The sequence below is a fragment of the Mauremys mutica genome, unplaced genomic scaffold (genome assembly GCF_020497125.1).
Source record: "Mauremys mutica isolate MM-2020 ecotype Southern unplaced genomic scaffold, ASM2049712v1 Super-Scaffold_100036, whole genome shotgun sequence".
Lineage (NCBI taxonomy): Eukaryota > Metazoa > Chordata > Testudines > Geoemydidae > Mauremys > Mauremys mutica.
Genome location: NW_025423256.1, coordinates 3943928 through 3966510, shown reverse-complemented (window position 1 = coordinate 3966510; position 22583 = coordinate 3943928). Strand labels below are relative to the sequence as shown.

Genomic DNA, 22583 nt, shown 5'->3' with positions numbered 1-22583 from the left:
TCTGTTCTCTCCTTCTTCTCCCCCCAATTCCTCGTCTCCAATGTCTCTGCCTTTCTCCTCTTGCTCCCTCTCCCCTGCCCTTTCCAGGAACTCACAGTCTACAGCATTTAGGACAAGCCAGAGCTCCCATGTTCTGCACATGAGCCTGTGTCAGAGGACGTGTGACCCCGGTCAGAACCAGTCACCAGATCAATATGACCCTTTATGGGCGACTTCTCTGCCTGCTCTGCAATTTACATCTCCCCCGCCCCCCCGCAAACAGGGTGGGGTACAGCTCTGACTGAGAGGCCTCACAGGAGAAATTTCAGCCCAAAGACAAATTTGTGTGAAATGTTGAGAAATGAAGAGCCCCCCCAAATCCCCAGAACTCTAGTGTCACCCCCATGGCACCAGCACAGGGAACCCAGTGAGATGGGGTTACAGAATACAAGGGGGGAGGCAGCAGGGAGAGAGGTGACAGGGAATCTCTCTTTTTCTTTCTCTCGTCACTTTCTGTTCTTCTCTTTCCTTCCAGGAACTGCAGTCACAGCAGGGAGGGGTTTGTCTCCGTGTCTGTCACGGAGGTGGTGGAAGTGATGGATTCTGTGACTTCCTGCAACCTCCGTGACTTCTGCAGTGGCCACAGTGGCTGACTCCAGGGCCACTCAATCAAATGGCTCCAGGGACCGCCCAAGCAGCGGCCAATGCGGCTGGCCCGGGGACCACTTGACCAGTGGTCCCGGGGGCAGCAGGAGCAGCCACAGCTTGGTGGCCTCTGGCAGCACTTCTGGGGTGGCCAGAGCAGCAGCTGGCCCCCTGGGGCTCCCCCCTGCCCTAGCAGCAGCTGGAGTGGCAGCGACTCTCAGGGCTTCTCCCCTGGTAGCTGGTGCTCATTATCCATCAAATAAATCAAAACACTTCCCCCTGCAAATGGATTTAGCCCGGGACCCTCAGAGTCAGCAGCTCTTACACCCACTACTGAGCTCTCTGGTCAGGTGTCCTAGTGCCGGGAGCCTCTGATTTAGATCCTAAAATAGCGTTTTTGCACCAGGGGCGGCTGAAATTTTGGACCAGACATTTTAGCTCCACTGTTATTTTACTGAATTCCTTCAAAACAGCAAGTGTAGAAAGTGTCCTAAGTGCCAGGCTCTCTGCCATGGAAACAGCTGCCCCTGCTCTCCAGGAGTCTCTGCGTTTCACCCAGCAACATACACACCTGCTCCGCACTGAAGGGGGGTCAGACAGTGACGGTAACGCAAATCTTCAGACTATTAACCCAGGTCCCTTTCTTTAACCCAGGACATGCCAGTCACCTGTTAGCCATGGCGTTATCTTCACCTTCAAATACCTCTCAGGACATTGAACAGAGGGCGTGAAACCCCCTCCCCCGAATGGCTCCCTGTTGAGGCGTTGTACTGGACCTGCCCCTGGAGACTGTCTGGTTTTATACTCTTAGAGCTTTTTCTCTTCAAACCCCTTATCCCAATCTCTGTGCCAACCGCCACATTTCAGAGTTTAGAATTTACTCTCATCACCCTCCTATGGCACTTTCCATGTGACTGAGACAAAACAAGTGGGGGAAGCTCCGTGGCTAATGAAAACCAACGCTCTGGGTGAGGCCTGAACTCACACCCACAGCTGTATTTCCCCCTGCATGAGCCACTATAGGTGCTTCTTAGACAAACTTGGGCTGTAGGTGGTTATGTGTGTCTGTGCTTCACCACTTTGGCTGCTCTGTGAAAAGCTGATGGTTCAAACAGAAGCTGGTGGGTTTTTGTGAGCATAGCTGCCTTCCAAGCAGTTGACCTGGGTTTGATTCCTAGCCAATGCAATGATGTGCTGATTCCTCCACTGGGAATTGGTTTAATTTCAGTCACGTTGTATCAGTTTATCAATAGAATGAGAGAATCAGTATCCCAAATCAGAACAGGTCATTAAACACCCAGTGGAGGAAGAAAGGGGCAGGACTATATAATGAGCAGTTGGAGTCATCCTGGTATTACAACGCTTGGTTTACTTTTTTTTAAAAGTTTCCTTTACTTCCCTCTCCCTTTTAGACTCAGAGCCTTTAAGGTCAGAAGGGACCAGTGTGATCATCTAGTCTGACCTGCTGCACCTTGCAGGCCAAAAGACCCACCCACCCACTCCTGGAATAGACCTGGGAGGGGAGGCAGCTCCGTGCTCTGCCCCTACCTCAGGCAGCGCATGGAGGCCCTCTGCTCCCCTCCCCCCACAAGGGGTGTGCAGAGATGTGCCAGCAGCACTAAGGTGGCTCCCTGCCCACTCTACCTCCGTCCCTCCGTGCCGCTCCCAGAAGTGGCTAGCATGTCCCAGCATCCCCTGGGGTGGGAGGAGGAGTGTCTCCACGTGCTGCCCCTGCCCCGAGCACCAACTCTGCAGCTCCCATTGGCCAGAAATTGTAGCCAAAGGGAGCTCTGGGGGCAGCGCCTGCAGACAGCAGCACATGGAGATCCCCTGGCCCCACTCATGTAGGAGCTGCTGCCAGAGGGTTGTGTGTACCGGTCACTTTGGGAGCTGCACCACCCCTCCTGCACCCCACCCCCACCCCCAGCGCAGAGCCCACACCCAAATTTCCTCCCAGTGCTTTGCTTGTCTTCCTTTCACCAGAACCATCCTTCTTCTCCTGGGCTGCAAGTAGCCACCCCTGGGAAGCCAAGAGGCAGGCACAGGGTTCTGCAAGGTAAGTGTCCCACAGCGCCGCGATGGACGGTGTGATGAAGGTAAGTCTTCCTGAGGCACAATGAACTGCAATGCAGCGAACCACTGGCCAGGTGGTCGGGGCGAAGGGCATTCACTGGAGGTACAAGCTTGTGAGTGACTCCTGAACACAGGGCCCCTTCCCCTTTTAAGGACCTGCTCCTCATGGCCTGTGACTGGAGATGACTTGGCTGCATCCGGTGGGTCACACTCCACCTTGGGCAGTGTCCATGCTCTGGGTGTGTGAGTGCTGCCTAATGAGAGTCCCAGACACCTTGTCTATCTAGGAGCTCTTCTGATCTTCCAGCTGTTCAACCAGCCCCTTCATCCCACAAGCATTGCAGGAGGGAGCGGGAGCGGGAGGGGGAGGGGGGAAGCCACTTCACAGGCATTCAGAGAGGGAGAGGAGACAAAAATGGGAATGGGGGAAGTATAACAGACCTATTGAGCATAGAAATCACTGCTGCTCCTACAACAGCAGGGACAGGCCACTAGGAGCTGGGAAAAATTAAGCCATCATGTTTCTGCCTGGTTTTGAACCAGGGACCTTTTGCGTGTTAGGCAAACGTGATAACCACTACACTACAGAAACTCTGTTTCAGGGCTCTGCCCCTCCCTGCATAAGAACAGAAGAATGGCCAGACTGGGTCAGACCAAAGGTCCATCCAACCCCATATCCTGTCTGCCAACAGTGGCCAATGCCAGGTGCCCAGAGGGACTGAACCTAACAGGTAATGATCAAGTGATCTCTCTCCTGCCATCCATCTCCACCCTCTGACAAACAGAGGCTAGGGATACCATTCCTTACCCAGGCTGCCTAATAGCCATTAATGGACTTCACCTCCATGAATTTATCTGCAAAAATAATGAGGAGTACTTGTGGCACCTTAGAGACTAACAAACTTATTTGAGCATAAGCTTTCGTGGGCTAAAATCCACTTAATCAGATGCATACAGTGGAAAATACAGCAGGAAGATATATATATACACAGAGAACATGAAAAAATGGGTGTTGCCATCCACACTATAATGAGAGTGAGCAGTTAAGGTGAGCTATTATCAGCAGGAGAAAAAAACCTGTAGTGACAATCAGGATGGCCCATTTCCAACAGTTGACAAGAAGGTGTGAGTAACAGTAGGGAGACAAATAAACATGGGGAAATAGTTTTACTTTGTGTAATGACCCACCCACTCCCAGTCTTTATTCAAGCCTAATTTAATGGTGTCCAGTTTGCAAATTAATTCCAATTCAGCATCTCTCGTCGGAGTCTGTTGTTGAAGGTTTTTTGTTGTAATATTGCGACTTTTAGGTCTGTAATCGAGTGACCAGGGAGATTGAAGTGTTCTCTGGCTGTGTTTGAATGTTATAATTCTTGATGTCTGATTTGTGTCCATTTATTCTTTTATGTAGAGACTCTCTGGTTTGGCCAATGTAAATGGCAGAGAGGCATTGCTGGCACATGATGGCACATATCACATTGGTAGATGTGCAGGTGAATGAGCCCCTGATGGCATGGCTGATGTGATTAGGTCCTATGATGGTGTCCCCTGAACAGATATGGGGAGAGAGTTGGCAATGGGCTTTGTTGCAAGGATAGGTTCCTGGGTTAGTGTTTTTGTTGTGTGGTTGCTGGTAAGTATTTGCTTCAGGTTGGGTGGCTGTCAGTAAGCAAGGACTGACCTGTCTCCCAAGATCTGTGAGAGTGAGGGATTGTCCTTCAGGATGGGTTGTAGATCCTTGATGATGCACTGGAGAGGTTTTAGTTGGGGGCTGAAGGTGACGGCTAGTGGGGTTCTGTTACTTTCTTTGTTGGGCCTGTCCTGTAGTAGGTGACTTCTGGGTACTCTTCTGGCTCTGTCAATCTGCTTCTTCACTTCAGCAGGTGGGTACTGTAGTTGTAAGAATGCTTGATAGAGATCTTGTAGGTGTTTGTCTCTGTCTGAGGGGTTGGAGCAAATGCGATTGTATCTTAGAGCTTGGCTGTAGACAATGGATTGTGTGATGTGGTCCGGGTGAAAGCTGGAGATGTAGGTAAGTATAGCGTTCAGTATGTTTCCGGTATAGGGTGTTGTTTATGTGACCATCGCTTATTAGCACAGTAGTGTCCAGGAAGTGGATCTCTTGTGTGGACTGGTCCAGGCAGAGGTTGTAGGTGGGATGGAAATTGTTGAAATCATGGTGGAATTCCTCAAGGGTTTTCTTTTCCATGGGACCAGATGATGAAGATGTCATCAGTGTAGCACAAGTAGAGTAGGGGCATTAGGGGATGAGAGCTGAGGAAGCGTTGTTCTAAGTCAGCCATAAAAATGTTGGCATACTGTGGGGCCATGTGAGTACCCATAGCAGTGCCGCTGACTTGAAGGTACACATTGTCCCCAAATGTGAAATAGTTATGGGTGAGGACAAAGTCACAAAGTTCAGCTGTGACATTATCGGGGATACTGTTCCTGACGGCTTGTAGTCCATCTTTGTGTGGAATGATGATGGAGCGTCTACATAGCCAGACAATCCTGCTGTCAGGGTGCCAATGCCTGAGATGATGGGGCATCCAGGATTTCCAGGTTTATGGATCTTGGGTAGCAGATAGAATAACCCTGGTTGGGGTTCTAGGCTGTCTTATTGCCAAGGGACGGAGAAACTCAGCCAGCCGCAGGGGGTGCATAACACCGCCCTAGTGTGGGGGTGACAGCGCCTCCAAGATCCTGACACCCCTATTGGTTCCACTGCTGGTTGTTTTCCTTTTCCGGTGGGACTCTGGGCAAGTTGCTCCCCCCTCTAGGGCTCCGTCCCCAGCAGGCAAATGGGGATTTCGTACCTTCCCGCTATTGGAAAGTGCTGGGAGAATCCCCCAGCCAAAGCTGCTCTGACAGCGCTAAGCAGCATCTGACCATTCAAGGTCAGAGCGCACTGCCCAGGAGGAGGAGTGTTTGGCTCTGGGGTTTCACTTCAGCCCAGTCTAGAGAGAGGGGCCCAGCCATGGGGTTTGGCTCAAGAAGACCAAGTCTCCAATTCGTTAAGGGTGTTTTGAATTCCAATCCTGTGCTCCAAAGTGCTTGGTGTCATTTGCACATTTTAGAAGCATGCTCTCCACTCCATTTTCCAAATCATTCATGAAACTATTGAATAGTACTGGACCCCGGACTGATCCCTGCCGGACCCACAAGGTGCCCCCTCTCTGTTGGGCAGCCAACCATGGAGAAGGGCCCTTGGAGTCTGGGCTTTCAACCAGCTCTGCACCCACGTGACACTGATTGCATCTAGACCGCATTTCCCTCGTTTGCTTGTGAAAATGTCCTGCGGGACTGTGTCAAAAGCCTTAGTATTCCCAAGATAGATCCCATCTACTGTTTACCCACCTCCACTAGGCCCAGAACCCTGCCAAAGAAGGAAAGAGGATTGGTTTGGGATGATTTGTTCTTGACAAATCCATGCTCACTTGTCCTAAGAACCAAATTATCCTGTAGGTGCTGCTGACAAACTGTTTAAGAATGTATTGCAGTATCTCTCCAGCTATGGAAGTGAGGCTGGCTAGTCTGTAAGGCCCAGGGGTCTCTTTGTTCCCCTTTGAAAGATAGGTCCTGTCTTGTTCATGGATGGGAAGATGTTCTTTTTCAGGGATCTCAGACGAGAACTGGGGCACAACACCTGGTTTGTTAAGGCCACAAAAATGGAGGCAGGAACCTCTTCTCTCCTGCTGGCAAAGAACCCCACGTACCTAAAAGACAGGGACTCACACCCCTGAACGGGATTTAGAAAAGGCAGTGGTTAAAAAGTTTGGCCCCGTCCATTTCTTGTTTCCACAGACTAGACATTTTAGCAAACTTTAGAATTCCTTGGTGCTAAACACCGTGAAACTCTCCTTTCTCCTTCACACAGGGCTTTAACGCCCCTTCTCTCACTCAGGCTCACGACTGCCCAGAGTTCGAGAACTATCCCTGTTCCCATTGGACAGATGGGGATGAGCCTGAGGTATAGAGAAGGGAAGTGACCTGTCACCAGATGGATCAGACTGAACAGGTTTCAGACCTCGAGGAGGCTCTTACCTTCTAAACAGGGACGGCTGTTTTCTAGTAAAATCACTGAAAGGGAAGGAGAAAACTCGAAAGAGGTTCCTCCTGGCGCTCACGTCCGTGAACCTGAATACTCTCTCAGTCCTCAGAGAGAGACCTGGAGAAGGAGACTTGCTGAAGCAAAGCCACAGGGGTCTCTGAGGTTTCCCTGGCCCCTCACCCCTGTCCTGCCTGGCTGATGTCAGCATCTCTCTGTGAGGTCACCACCTCCCCACCACGTTGGACCAATAGTCTGAGGTCCTGCAAAAGGCCTTTGTGATGTCACTGCCACACCCCTCCCTTGCTGTGCCAATGTCCTGCCCCTGGCCAGGCACTTTGGAGGTTTGAGCTACTCCCTGTGGATCACCCCACTCAAGGAGTGTTCGTTCTAGGCAGCAAGCCGGCTACACAGGGAAACATCAGACGCTGCTCCCAATGCTACATTCGGTTTTTCAGAAATGAGTCGCCTTTATGGCCAGAAGAGACCATTAGAGCATCTAATCTGACCCCCTGCAAATCACAGGCCTCCTGTATGAAATAATAGCTACTTTGGAGGCAAACACATTCCAGAAAGGCATCTAGTCTTCATTAAATGACATCAGGAGATGGAGAATCCATCACTTTCCTTGGTAGCTTGTTCCTGTGGTGAATCATCCTGACTGTTGAATATTTCTGCCTTAGTTGTAATATGAATTTGTCTCTTTTCACCTTCCAGCCATTGGGTCTTGTTATTCCTTTCTCTGCTCAATTAAAGAGCCCTTTAATACCCAATATTTTCTCTCCATTAAGGCACTTCAAGACTTCAATGAAGTCACCTTTCAATCTTCTTTTGATAAGCTAATCAGGTTGAGCTCTTTCAATAGCTCCCTAGAAGGCATTTTTCTCCAGCCCTCAGAACATTTGGTGGCTCTTTGCTGCCCCAGCTCCAATTTCACATCATCTTTTTCAAACGAGGACACCAAAACTGGAGGCAGTATTCCAGTATCAGTCTCACTGATGCCATGTCACCTCCTGTGACGTTATTGACATAATCTGCAACCGTATAGATCACCGTTGCGACCATTGTTCTATTTGTAGCCAATATTGTAGAAAGGTTGTCGCGTAAGGGATCTATGGAGAGATTCTGATTGGCTCATTATAATTATGCTATTTCTAGATGTGTATCATTTTTATAGTTGACGTTATGAATTCCTGCCCATTTCCCCACTGGCTGGAGCATGGCTAGAGTGTGTCTGTGGTTAATGATGTTGCTGTAGATTGTTCGTTTCCTGCCTTGGCAATTCAGATAGTGCCTTTTCCCAACATATCTCCAGCACATCATTAGTTCCAATAACAGGGGCAGCTTTTCTCTGGGGCACTGAGATTTTTTTGGGAGATGGTGGCTCCTTTCTTTCCTCACCCTGGAGTAAACTCAGCTTTTTATTCCATGGTTCATGTTTTATGGAATAACAACATCAGCATGAAGAAAGAGGAGAGGGAATATCTCACTGCCAGGGCTGAAGGTGGCCACGTCTCCTCTGTTTGACTGTTACCATTGCAGGAGAGAAGGTGTCAATGGAATCGAATGCCCTGGCTCAGACAAGAGACACAGGGAGGTTTTGCTGTTCATGGATCCATGCAAAGGACATTGTGTCTCTGTGTGAAACTGAGGAGGGACATGAAACGCCCACAGGGTGGTGCAATGCCCTAAGCTAAGGCAGGAGGGTGAAGGAATCGGGCTGAGGAATGACTGACGTGGACTCACCTGGGATTGAAATGACATTTGTTTCTGACAGGCAGTGAGAAATTGACATTAATTCAGATGCAGGGTTGAGGCTTCTTTAGCTCCTTGTAAAACTTGAACTTGATTTCCCAGAAGGGAGAAAGGGAAAGTCTGGGGCGACCATTAGTCCCTGGCTGGGTCTCCTGGGCAGTGGAAAACATCCCTTGTTTGGCCCTGCCAAGGGGATCGTGGAAGTTTCTCCTGTGAGGCCTCTCAGTCAGAGCTGTACCCCACCCTGTTTGCGGCGGGGGGGGGGGAAGAGGGGAGATGTAAATTGCAGAGTAGGCAGAGAAGTCCCCCATAAAGGGTCATATTGTTCTGGTGACTGGTTCTGACCGGGGTCACACGTCCTCTGACACAGGCTCATGTGCAGAACATGGGAGCTCTGGCTTGTCCTAAATGCTGTAGAGTGTGAGTTCCTGGAAAGGGCAGGGGAGAGGGAGCAAGAGGAGAAAGGCAGAGACATTGGAGACGAGGAATTGGGGGGAGAAGAAGGAGAGAACAGAGAGACAATAAATGATTGAAGCAGAACAGGTGTCCCAACTCCATCTTGCTCATCACAGGTGTTCAGAGAGACAGGTAGTTGCGGGTTTTCCAGTGTCAAGTCTGAACTTTGATTCTAACAATTTGAGTTCAAATCTCAAGGGGATCTCCACATACCTGATCTCTTTCCTCTCCCCTTTTTTAGTATTAATTTTTATTTTGATGTGTTTGGCTTAACCGTGATCTTCTCTTTCCCCACCTGTATTGCAATTTGGGGGTTATTTTTATTGTGCCTCCCTTTTGTTCATGTCATTATAATTGTAACAGCAAAGGAATCTGCAGGAGCAAAAACTGACTCAAAACTTCATGTCCCCATCATGCTGGAACACACAGCTGGAATCATAACACGCAAGGCCAGGGGATGGGAGATGCAGGTTTCCAAGTGTTCTGTCTTTCTCAGATGACACATTCCAACCCCTTGTGTGCCTCCATCCTGTATGACCTGCTGGACTTTGATGCATTTATTGTTTCATTCTATAGATAATGTGATTGTAACACAGTGTGACTGAAATTAAACCACTTCCAGATGAGGAAACAACAGAAGAGAAAAGCCATTATTGCATTGGCTGGGAATCAAACCCAGATCAACTGCTTGGAAAGCACCTACACACACCACTATACTACCAATGCATCTGGCCTGAGTAGCTTTCCTGCAGGCTGTGAGTGCTGGCAGAGGGGGTGACACATGACCATATTGAGCAGGGTGGATGGGCTGGAAGCTGCCTGACAGCTGGGAGCAGAGTTAGGATCCCAGAGTGACTGAAAGGGGGCAAAGGTGAAAACAGATCTCACTGGGAGCTGGCCCCACACCAGCCCCACCCCTAGGAGAGGGGAACTGAAGCTCAACTTCAATCACAGAAAAATCTTCCCTGAGAAGGAAGGGGACAGCTTGTTTTAAAGACCAGGTTTGTGTTTGTTCCTGCTACATACGGAGGGGCTGGGTAGTGCTGATTCCAGCCCCAGACTCTGGGAGGATAAGGAACAAATTCAGGCTGCCAGTGACCTGCAGGAGGGAGATGATCTTTTGACAGTGACGAACTCCTCGTCCTAAAGGCCTTTGTCTGCCCCCTTCCAGTGACTGTTTGGCACAGGAATGCAGCCCCCACTCCTGGGTCTCTCCTGGGGAAATAATGTTTCTGTGCAAAACACCAAAGCTTTTAACAGAAAGGAAGAAAAGGAAATGGCCACATGATGGGACTAGGACATAAGGAATGAAACACAAGATGCTTCTCCCATGTGCATTGACTTTTAACCTTGTTTGTGGTGGTGTTGTATCCATGTTGGTCCCAGGGGTCCCCTGGGGCACCGGGCATTGGCCACTTTCGGGAGAGTGGGCTAGATGAACTTGGTCTGACTCAGTGTGGCTGTTCTTATGTTCTAACTGCTCGTTATGGAAGAGACGACCTTCCAGGCTACACAGAACTGAAGAAGTGTGTGGGGTTAGCTTCAAAGCTTGTCTCTTTCACCAACAGAGGTTGGTCCTCTTACCCTCACCACCTTGTCTCTCTTGGATTCTGAAAAGTGTTTTCTCTCCACTCCCCTTGCAGAGAAGTTAAGTTTCCCTTTGGGCAACTATCAGGCTGAAGCAATTGTATTGACTGTGACACTAGAATTGAAGATTTAATATTATAAATAAATGAGTCTAAACCTGAGGTTCTGGTTTTCACATTGGTTTTTCTAACTCCGTTCCCAATTCTCTTCTAGAAAGGCCTCCAGGCTGCCTGCCCAGTCCAGCAAAAGTGGCCAGGAGGAAGCCCACACTGCTGCTCTTTCAGGTAGTTGAAGGCTGCTATCAAACCCCCCCTCACTCAGTCAGTCCCCAGTCTGTGGCAGTGCATAGGATTCTTCCGTCCTAAGTGCAGAACTCTGCACTTCTCCTTGTTGAACCTCCTCAGATTTCTTTTGGCCCAATCCTCAAATTTGTCTAGGTCACTCTGGACCCAAACCCTGTCCTCCAGCGCTTGGATTCTTTACATGCTTTCACAGAGCAAAGAGCACATGTTCCATGATTTCATAGGGCAGAGTTTTGTGCTATCGGGAGCTTTCCCTGTGTGAATTTGACAGGTGGATCAACATAGAGACACATTGTGACCCTTCTCAGGGTGCTGAGGGCTGTGAGTCTCCTTGTTGCCACCTGCCACAAGGAAGAGGGAGTTTTGCATTTGGCAGCTGGATGTTAGTGACCAAACTCACCAGCCTGCTGGAACTCAAGGATCCTCCTCTGAGCTACAGCAGCCACCTTAACCCTTGAGTTCCTTCAATGTGTCCCCCTCTGGGGTCCAGCCCGGATCACCAGATACTCGGTGAAATCCCAGATCCTCTCTTCCCCAAGTATCCCAGGTTACTAGTTTTACTGTGGACCATTGCTACTGTATCTCACACAGCACCTGAGTACAGTTATGGAACAAGCAAAACATTTATTTAACAATGGATAGAGATTTAAACAAACAAACGTGAGTGATGGAAACCAACTGTGACCAACTAAACAAAGGCAGAAAATGATAGAATAGAAAGGCCAGCACAAAAAACAGAGAGAGGAACTATAAGATACTAAAAGGACAATGGTTGGAACTCTCCATTTCTCTCAGTCTTTGGATTGAGGGGTACTAGAGCTGTAGCAACAGTTGAGGAACCAGGGTAAATTAAATCTAAGGTTTGAGCTGCTAGTGAAGCATTTCCCACACTCACGGCATTCATAGGGCCTCTCTCCTCGTGGATTGTTTGATGCCTAATAAGGTGCGAACTGCGATTGAAGGTTTTCCCGCACTCAGTGCATTCATAGGGCCTGTCCCCTGTGTGGATTCTCTGATGTCTAGAAAGGTCTGAGCTGCTAGTGAAGCATTTCCCACACTCACGGCATTCAAAGGGCCTCTCCCCTGTGTGGATTCTCTGATGAACAGAAAGGGCTGATCTTTGAATGAAGCTTTTCCCACACTCACGGCATTCGTAGGGCCTGTCCCCAGTGTGGATCCTCTGATGTCTAGAAAGGGTTGATCTTTGAGTGAAGCTTTTCCCACACTCACGGCATTCAAAGGGCCTTTCCCCCGTGTGGATTCTCTGATGTTGAGAAAGGTTTGAGCTGCTAGTGAAGCATTTCCCACACTCATGGCATTCATAGGGCCTCTCTCCTCTGTGGATTGTTTGATGCCTAATAAGGTCCGAACTGCGATTGAAGGTTTTCCCACACTCACGGCATTCAAAGGGCCTCTCCCCTGTGTGGATTCTCTGATGTTGAGAAAGGTCTGAGCTGCTAGTGAAGCTTTTCCCACACTCACTGCATTCAAAGCACCTCTCCCCTATGTGGATTCTCTGATGTTGAGAAAGGTTTGAGCTGCTAGTGAAGCATTTCCCACACTCACAGCATTCAAAGGGCCTCTCCCCTGTGTGGATTCTCTGATGTTGAGAAAGGTTTGAGCTGCTAGTGAAGCATTTCCCACACTCACGGCATTCATAGGGCCTCTCTCCTCTGTGGATTGTTTGATGACTAATAACGTGCGAACTGCGATTGAAGGTTTTCCCACACTCAGTGCATTCATAGGGCCTGTCCCCTGTGTGGATTCTCTGATGTACAGAAAGGGTTGAGCTGTGAGAGAAGGTTTTTCCACACTCCCTGCATGTATTTTTTCTCTTTGGCCTGAGGATATCCTGCTGTGTTGTGGTTTCCATGAGGACCTTCTGAGTTCCCCAACAGGAAATAAATTTATCCACTTTCTTCCCTGGCTGGTTTCCTTGATCTGTTTTTGGTCTGTGCTGAATCTCCCAGGAGTTTCCCTGCTCAGGACTCCTGGACACATTCCTTTTCGATCTTTGAGATAATGCTCTGTTTTTACCCACTGGCTCAACATTTTCAGGCTGAGAATTCTGCTCCTCTTTCTCACATGCCATTGCATCACCTGCTGTGATAGAGACAGAAACCTCATACAGGGATGGAAAGGAGAAGACCAAACCAAAACAAGTGCTGAAGACAGGTCAAATAAAAATCAGGAGCTGAACTCCTCCAAACTCTTCCCCCAAATAGGAGAGAGGAGTGGGATGAATTCAGCCTTCACATCCCATCCAAATACGCAGGGGGAAGGGAGGAAGCTACTGCCTGGTGTCTGCTAAGATCTATAGGAAGCCATGAACTATATTTACCCTGAGGATATGACCCCTGTAAGGGACAATAATGAACTGAGAGACCTCCCCAAGAGCTTTGTAGGGCATCCCAGATGTTTCCTTCAGGCACTTACAGATTCTGAGGTGGTTTAATGTTTCCTCACCTGTGCAGGGAGATCTCAGGATCTCTCTTTCCTCTGACCGCTGGAGGTCTGGAACCCATGGCTCTTCCCCTTGTTCCAGCTGGGAGATCACATCAAGTTGGAAAACTAGAAACCCTGCTCAGATGAAAGAAAACAAAGGAGTTCAGTTGATTTCATAAGACTTGGTCATAAAAAAACATTCTATTAATTTAACTTCAGTGCTTAGTGTGACCTGGTGGGCCAGGGGCAGTTCTCACTGAAAATGCCAAAGTTAGGGCAGGCTGAAAAAGGGAGAGCAGATGCTCCCAAAACTGCAGGTTAACACTGAAGTTAAATTCACCGACCAGTCACAAACTGTGCTTCTGATCCCCCACACGGGTTATCGAGAAGCTGAAAAAAGAAATCACACGGCCCCCTTTATTGCATCCCTGTTCTCTGACTCCCAATCAGCAACTAGGTCCAGTACAGTGAGAGGTTATTTAAAAACTCTGCTCACATAAACAAAGTGTTCCTCTGACCCCAAAGGGTCAGCCACATCACCAGGTCAGTATAGGTTTGGATATTACCCAAAATTCCATCCTTCCAGACAATCCTTTAGCGTCTAAACAAAAGATTTAAAGAAAAGAAAGACAGAAAGAAGTTAAATGGGAAAGCAGTCAGATACATTCCAAAATGGATATATCAGGTTCTTAGCAGTATTGGTGAATTGCTGGCTTGAAAGTCCGTCTGGAACGCATCCACAGCTTGGATGGGTCATTCAGTCCTTTGTTCCATGGTTCAGTTTGTAGAGAAGTTGCTCCAGAAGTAGGAAGGGGGATTGAAGACAAAATGGAGATGATGCAGCTGCCCTTTATATTTCTTTTGCCATGTGGCCTGTACTTCCTGTGTCCCAAACACAAGATTCACAGCACGTGGCATGGAAAAGCCTTGAAGTTCTCATTACACAGGCATACCCCAGCATGTCTTGCTGACTCAATAGGCGTATTCCCTTGGTCCTTTCAATGGGCTCATTGTACAGCTGATGACCCTCAATGGGCCATCAAACAGGCTAGGCAGTGTTGATGTCAATATGTCTGGGGGTGTCACCCAGAAACACTGCACAAGTCTGGAAATACAGATATACCCTACATATCCATAACTCACAATACAAAGGTGATACAAACATAGAAACAAAATTATCATACTTGGCAAATCATAACATTTCCCTGACACCTTACATGGCATATCTAGCACAATTCATTGCAATTTTATCAGATTATATTATTATTTTATTATTAATATCAAAGTGTCTCACAATTCCATACAGTGTCACACTTGGTAAACCAGTGAATTCCCAGGACTAGTTCCTCAGGTCCTTGAAGATGCCGAACACTGTGCTTATGAGGGACTGAAATACCCACATATCTGCTGGGAACACACACACACAGACACTGTGTCTGTCTATACCCTTGTGTTCACTCTTCTAGAAAATTATGATCAATTTTGTACGCAGTATGGCTTGTGAGGTATCATTTGAAAACGCATAATCTACTGAATATTATCCTCCTGTTAAAATATGTAGTAACACTGTATGTAAAGTTATGAGATTTTACTATATGATATTACTGAAAAAGTTACAATTCTGGGGAACACCCACAGAGCAGTTCCTCAGAGACAGCAAGGCAAACAGCTGGTCAAAGAGCCATTCTCCTGCAGGGGGAAGGTGTGAAGAAGACATTTACATTCCATCACAGGGACCTCTTGAAGCTGTTGTGGAAAATGACCACACGATTGATTTTGAATCAGCTCAGCCTGAGGCTCTTTTCTTGGTTAAAAGTGCGCAGGGGGCGACAGCTATTGGAATACTGTCCCCTTGAGCTAAAAATCACACAAGCCTTTTAAAGCTTAAAACCCCAAACAATGACACATACGTTGCACGTTAATTTCCTTATTTGGAATATATTGCAAAATATGATGCAGGTCAAAAGCGAGCTGAACAATCAGTTTTCCATATTCAGCCTTTCCTGTTATTGTTATTACACCTAGTGATATGGGAGCAAGACTCTGCATGTCTCAAGAAATGTCACTACCAACCTAGGCCATTTTCACATGCTGGGGTGCAATCCAGAGCAGTGAGGAGTTGTGTCATCTGTAATCCTGGGTGAGATTCAGTGTTCTGCTGCTGGAGCTCCCCTGTCTGGATACTCCCAACCAGCATTCAAGGACGCACCGAGTGTCTGTGTGATAAGTAACCCTGGACCGGCAGCTCTGACTCCAGTCGCCTGCTTGTTACACCCCAAGCACATTCTGGTTTGGGTAGAGAAGGCTCAGGGTTTGAGAGAAGGCTGGGTGTAGGAAGCTTCTGTTCGTTATGCTGGACCTAGCCCCCAGTTTTACTTGAGCAAACAGGAGCTATTTGACACTGCGATACGGCTCCTGTGCTCTGTTCCCAAAGTGTTCTGCAGCAGGGGAGGGTCTCTGGTAGTGTGTGTGTCACTGGCATATTGGGGTGATGCTGCCAGGGCCGGCTCTAACAGTTTTGCCACCCCAAGCAAAAAAAAAAATCCGCCCCGCCCCCGTGAGCGCCGCCCGACCCCTCCCTGAGCGTCGCACAGCCCAAGTCCCCGCCCCCCCAGCGCCGCGTCGCACCGCCCAAGTCCCCGCCACCCCCCAGCGCCGCCTGGCCAAACCAAAAACAACCCCCGATCACCGCCCCCTCCCAATGTGCCGCCCCAATCATGTGCTTGGTAGGCTGGTGCCTGGAGCCGGCCCTGGATGCTGCAACAAGACAGAGTAGAGGTAGCATTGTGGGGGTGGCATGAACCTTCATTCTTCATTTCCCCTTCCAAGAACAGAGGGGACAGGACTCCTTACCCAGCGAGGTCACATTCTCATAGTTCTGCTGCATGACATCCCTGTAGAGGACTCTCTGAGTGGGGTCCAGCAGAGCCCACTCTTCCCTGGTGAAATACACAGCCACCTCCTCGAAGGTCACCGGCCCCTGAAAGAGCGAGAGTCCAACACTCAGTACCTGCTGCCCCACTCACAACCCCACTATTCACGGAACAGCAGCACCAGGTAAATGGAAGCTCCGGGAGGCACATGTTAACAGAGTCCCACCCCACCTTGCCTAGAACAGCCAGGAGGCATCAGAGGGTAGAAAGAGAGAACCTCTGTGTCTCTCAGCTGACAGACGGAGGCAGGATCTTCACATTTATCACATACCTACTAGCCAGAGCTTGATATAGGAGATGCGGCTTTCTCTGGACCCTACTGGTGTCTCCCTGGTAGGAATCCCAACACTCTCCAAATAAAATATATGGAAGAAAGGGGAAGTCAATAGTAAAGAATAGAAGTTAGAAGGTCAGAATTGAAGAAAGCTGGCAAGGGAAGCTATCAGAAATCAATGACCGATCAATGACAATAAGAAGGAAGTTTTTAAAAGTATATTAAGTGCAAACTTAATCCTAACAATGGTACTTTACTAGATAGAAATGGCAGAATTATAAAAAATAATGCAGAAGAGGTAAAAGTCCTCAATAAATATTTCTCTCCTGGATTTGGAGAAAAACAGATCATGTACTCGTATCATAAGATGTTGACGACGACACTCTTTCCATTCCAACAAGAAGTCATGAGGACATTAAACAGCAGCTATTAAAGTCAGATATGTTTAAATCAGCGGGTCCGGATAACTTGTATCCAAGACTTTCTAAAAGACCTGAAGTCTGACATCTATACTCATCAAGAGAATGGAGCAGCCAATACTGGATTTCATTCATTAATAAAGAATCAAAGAAGGGTAATATGATTAGTGCCCACTAACAAAGGTTTAGAGAAAATAGAGCCGATCAAACTAACGGGATATCCTTACCGGAGTAGATCAAAAGTTTGGTTGCAGCTAATAGTATTGATGTAATTTACCTAAACTTCTGTAAGGGATATGACTTGATCAGCACAATATTTTTACTAAAAAACCGAGAATGATACAAAATAAACCAGCATACATTAAATAGATTAAAAACTGTGATAGTAAATGGGGAACCAGGGTCGAGTGGATTTCTTTCTAGCAGGTTCCCACAAGGATTGGTTCTTGGCCCTGTGCTATTTAACATTCTTATCCATGAGCTAGAAGAGAGTATAAAATCATCACTGATAAAGTTTGCAGTTGCCACAACGATTGGGGTTGGTGGTAACTAATGAAGTGCCAGTAGATTCAGGCTCCATCACTGGGAGTCTGGGAAGTTGTCCCAGCCCTGGCTGGAGGGTTATTTCCTGTTCCACAAAGAGGGGAAGTTCCATTCCCAACTCCTGTGCCTTGAAATTAGGCCCTATCTGACACTACACCCCCATATTCATCATAGTGGTATGGTTATAATATGATTAGGACATAATTATGATGTATTATGTACAAGATGCATTTTGTGTGGTGTCACTGGAAAAGTTATGATTTGCTGAATATGATTATCCTATTTGTGTGCACATATCACGTTCGTATCTGAAGTTATGGATATTGACTCTGTATCTGTATTTCAAATGTGCTTACTCTGGGTAACACCCACAACGAGCCTTTCAGGTAGAACAATGAAGAAGCCAGACAGTCCTGATGGCTCATCAACAAAGACAATGGACCGTGGAAGAGCTTAGCCTTCCTCTGAATGTTTCAGCCAGCCTATTAGTCATGGATACTATGATGCAGCAGGGCCTGTGACCAGACCACATGACACTAAACTCCATTTTAGTATCTGTATTTTTCCACAAACTGGACTGGGAACTGAGTTTGGAACAAACGATTCCTGCCATATGGAAAAGCTACATAAGGTGGGGTGTGATGTCATCTCTTGGTCTCATTCCCCACGCAAGAGAACTCCTGGAAACAGCTAAGAAACAAAAACTGAAGTGGGGAGAGTGCTGGTCCCAGGGTAAAGCGTTTTCTAGCTTGTGTATGGAAACTTGGTGGACTGCTTGTATCATCAGACAGGGTTAGAAACTGCTAATTCAAATTCTATCCATCTAATATGTTAGGCTTAGTTTGAGTTTCGGTATTTGCTAAATAATCTGCTTTGATCTGTTTGTTATCACTTATGATCACTTAATCTGTCTTTCTGCAGCTAATAAACTTGTTTTATGCTTTATCTTAACCAGTGTATTTTGAGTGAAGTGTCTGGGGAGAATCTCAGCTTGGTTAGCACAAACTTGCTGTGCACATCTTTCCCATATCGAGGGGAAGGCGAACTATATTAATGAGCTGACATTACAGAGATCTCTGTGCACTATAAGATGGGATAATTCTGAATTTATACTACAGCAAGTGTGCAAGGTTGGGGAGCTGAGAAATTGGCTGTTGTCGTCTATCTGTCCTTGAGTGGCTTAGGTAAAGCACTCAGGTAGCTTAGTTGGGTGTATGGCACCACCTGCTGTCGTGTTGGGTGATAACAGGGCCTGGAGAGGCTGGATGAATCTCCAGCAAATCAGTGTGAGAAGGGTCAGCCCAGCTTGACGGTTAGAGGGTGCAGCGGTTCCCAGAAGCCCCTCAGACTGCACCCCAGGGTGACAACCCATCACACCCTAAACTACACTAGTGTCTGCAGGTTTGTCACATCCTGTCCCCTCCCTTTCTCCACCCGAGATATTTCCTGCCTCCCACCACCTCTAGCAATTCCTACCCTCTTATGCATTTACTGCTCCTCTCCCTCCAAGCAGAACCCATCACCAGCTCCCTGGTAATCCCTTACCTGAGTCAGCTCCACTGCAGCCATTTCCTTCCCCCTGTGAGGACGGGATGATCTGGAGCAAAACATGGACGTTATTCTGTAGCCTGCTGGGGTGAAAAGGGCAAGGTGTGAGAATTCAGACGGGGCTTTTGTCCATTCCACAAGCCGATTCCCCCCAGGTTTTCCCCTGCTAATGGACATTCTAGGTTCTGCCACACTGTGAAGCACAGAGTGACCTTATCCCAGTACAGGCCTAGCCCCCTCCCACCAGGCTGTGACCCTCTGAGACATGGTGAAACCCTCCCAGCCGCAGAGTCTCTCTGTTACGCTTATCAAGTTTGCGGACAATACCAAGGTGGGAGGGGTTGTAAGTGCTTTGGAGGATTGGATTAAAATTCAAAATGATCTGGACAAACTGGAGAAATGAACTGAAGGAAAGAGGATGAAATTCAGTAGGGACAAGTGCAAAGTACTCCACTTTGGAAGGAACAATCAGAGGCCAGAGATGAGCAGAATCCAAGGAGTCACTTTGGGGGATTCTCCCTGTCATTGTCCCCAAGGCAGCTCTCTCAGGTTTACAAAGTTGTTTGATGTTCCGGCCTTTATACACTCTCCTGGGAGTGCCCCTTTCATCTGCTGGGCCTAGTTTTAGTTTTTGGTAGTTAACAATCTTGGTTTATTGTTTATCTAACCAGTGTGTTTGGATTAAAGTGTGTTGGAAACTCCATTTGGGATAACTAGCTGGTGCATCTCATTTTCCACTGATGAAATGACAGACTTCATATGGGCTTGCGTTGTTCACTAACGTGCTGGACAGTGCAAGACGCACATTTCTGGGGCAAAGGTGGGCACTTGAGAATTTGCTGGTTTTCTCCTGAGGTGTAATTCACGAGTGGCTGTCTAGCAGCACTCAATACTGTGTAGCTGGGAGTGAGTTACATGCTGGAGACTGTATGTTAATTGGCCAAGAGGGGCTGTTCTCGCAGTAAAACAATGGAAAAGGCACGCCAGGTTGGAGAACTGAGGGGACACAGTTATTTAACAGTCCAGATTGTACTCTGGTAATGTCACAGACCCTCATTATGACAGAGCCTCTTACAACACAGAGAAAGTAAATCCATGTCCCAGACATCGAAGACTCCAGACAGAGGGCAAGTGTCCCTGGCACTGCTTCTTGCTCACAGAGAGATTCAGAGACAGTGAGAGAGTCCTAGGGAAGCTGGAAACAGGAAGCATGGGCTGGGGGGTTCAGTGGAGAAAAGGAACAGGAAGGGCAGGGATATCACTGAATGCAGGATCTCAGCAGTACTAGATGTCAGGATAGCACATAGTGCAGCCCATTGGAAAACATAATCCCAACTATACATACAGAATGATGGGGTCTACATTAGCTGTTTCCACTCAAGAGATGGATCTTGGAGACACTGTGGATAGTTCTCTGAAAACATCCACTCAACGTGCAGCAGGAGTGAAAAAAAGCGAACAATGTTGGAAATAATTAAGAAAGGGATAGATACAACAGAATATATCATATATCATATTTGTAAAAACAGCAAATGAATCCATGATACACCCACAATTTGAATACTGCATGCAGATATTGTTCCCCATCTCAAACAAAGATATATTGGAATTGGAAAAGGTTCAGAAAAGGGCAACAAAAATGATTAGGGGTATGGAACAGTTATGCCAGACCTAACCCCCAGTTTCACTTGAGCAAAAAGGAGCTATTTGACACTGTGCAATACGGCTCCTGTGCTCTGTTCCCAAAGTGTTCTGCAGCAGGGGAGGGTCTCTGGTAGTGTGTGTGTGTCACTGGCATATTGGGGTGATGCTGAAACAGGACAGAATAGAGGTGGCATTGTGGGGCTAGCGTGAACCTTAATTCTTCATTTCCCCTTCCAAGAACCGAGGGGACAGGAACCCTTACCCAGCGAGGTCACCGTCTCATAGTTCTCCTGCATGACATCCCAGTAGAGGGCTCTCTGAGCGGGGTCCAGCAGAGCCCACTCTTCCCTGGTGAAATGCACAGCCACCTCCTCGAAGGTCACCGGCCTCTGAAAGACCAAGAGTCCAACACTCAGGAGCTCTATCCCCACTCACAGCCCCACTATTTGTGGCAGAGAGGAGCGAATCAAATGGAAGCTCTGGGTGGATCCCACTCAACAGAGTCCCACCCCCACCCCGCTCAGCGTATCCAGCAAATACCAGGGTGAGGGGATGAAGTGAGAGCCCCTTGTCTCTCCCAGCAGATCCATCACACACCTACAAGCCACCGACTGATACAGGAGATGGAGCATCTAGCAGGGTCAAGGGAGAGCTCCCTGGTAGGAAGCCCAACACCCTCCTCATTGTGAGGAGCGGGATATGAAGGGAGAGGCAGCTCCAATAAGCCTGACTCATAGGTGTCCCCTTCATATCTCACAGCAGCCGCTGGTCAGTGAGGTCAGGCTCCAGCACTGGGAGTCTGGTCAGTTTGACTAGCTCCATGTAGGTGGGCTATTTTCTTTCTTCACAAATTAGGGCATTTCCACCTCCGAACTTCCTGGGTCTGTTCCTAGAATCTAGGCCACTTATTAAATAACTCCCAGCAGGTTTGCCACACCCTGGCCTCCTCCTTTCTCCACCCTGTGCATTTCCTGCCCCGCTCCAACCTCCAAACCAGACTGTGCAAACCCTCCCATCTCCAGTGTATTTGCTCTCCCTCTTCTCCAGCAGGAACCCACCAGCAACCCCCCGATAATCCCTACCTGAGTTGGCTCTACTGCAGCCATTTCTCTTCCCTGTCCCACGTCAGGCTCGGATGAGCTGGAGCAAAACATGGACGTCATTCTGCAGCCTGTCTGGGGGAGAAGGGCAGTTGTGGGCATCTCACAACCAGTTTTAGTTAATTTCACATCAGAATTCCCCCAGGCCCTTTCCCTGCACACAGACTTCCTAGATTCTGCCATGCTGGGAAATGCTCAGTCTGTTTATTACCACGTAGTCCTGGCCCCTCCTGCCAGGCTAAGCCCACAGAGACATTTTTAACCTCCCTTCTCCCTCCCCTCACCCCGTAAGAAAGTCTCTGAACACAAGGCTAGAAACCAAAGCAGTCACCGTGGGGGATTCCCTCGGACACTGACCCCATGGCAGCCACACCCGAGCAGAGGGAATATGGAGTCAGGAACTGGCTTTTCGTCTGTCTAATCCTTGTTTTGTTCACTGGAAAGTGGTTCTGCCTAGGGATGCAGCAATACATGTGTCTGGGTGGACTAGAGAGCTAGAAATCTCTCCCCCCTCATTTCTACCACTGCCCCTTTCAGTCTCTCCTTCCCCTGTCCTCTCTCCCTGCCCCTCTGGCTGGGACAGTCCCATTCCTGGGGGCTGTGCTCTCCCATGGCTGGATTTTCTCCTGGCAATTGCTACTGGGAGGAGAAATGAGGAGGGGCTGTTTGTGCAGAGTCACTTTCTTGCCAGACCCCAGGACTTTCCCTGAGGTCTGTCAGTTACCTGGAGACTCTGGCTCAGAATTTAGTATTAACAGGGCCCAGGGCTGCCCTAGGGGGCTAGGACCAGCTGGAGAAAGTCATCCCCTGGGCCGGGCAGAGAAGCAACTTT

General features: G+C 48.2%; 1 non-coding gene across 1 annotated transcript; it reads right to left on the bottom strand.

Annotated features, from left to right (window-relative positions):
- Window positions 1-3216: 3216 nt before the first annotated feature.
- Window positions 3217-3289, bottom strand: TRNAV-AAC. Its single transcript has one exon. It is a non-coding gene; the product is annotated as a tRNA-Val (tRNA).
- Between the last annotated feature and the right edge of the window lie 19294 nt (window positions 3290-22583).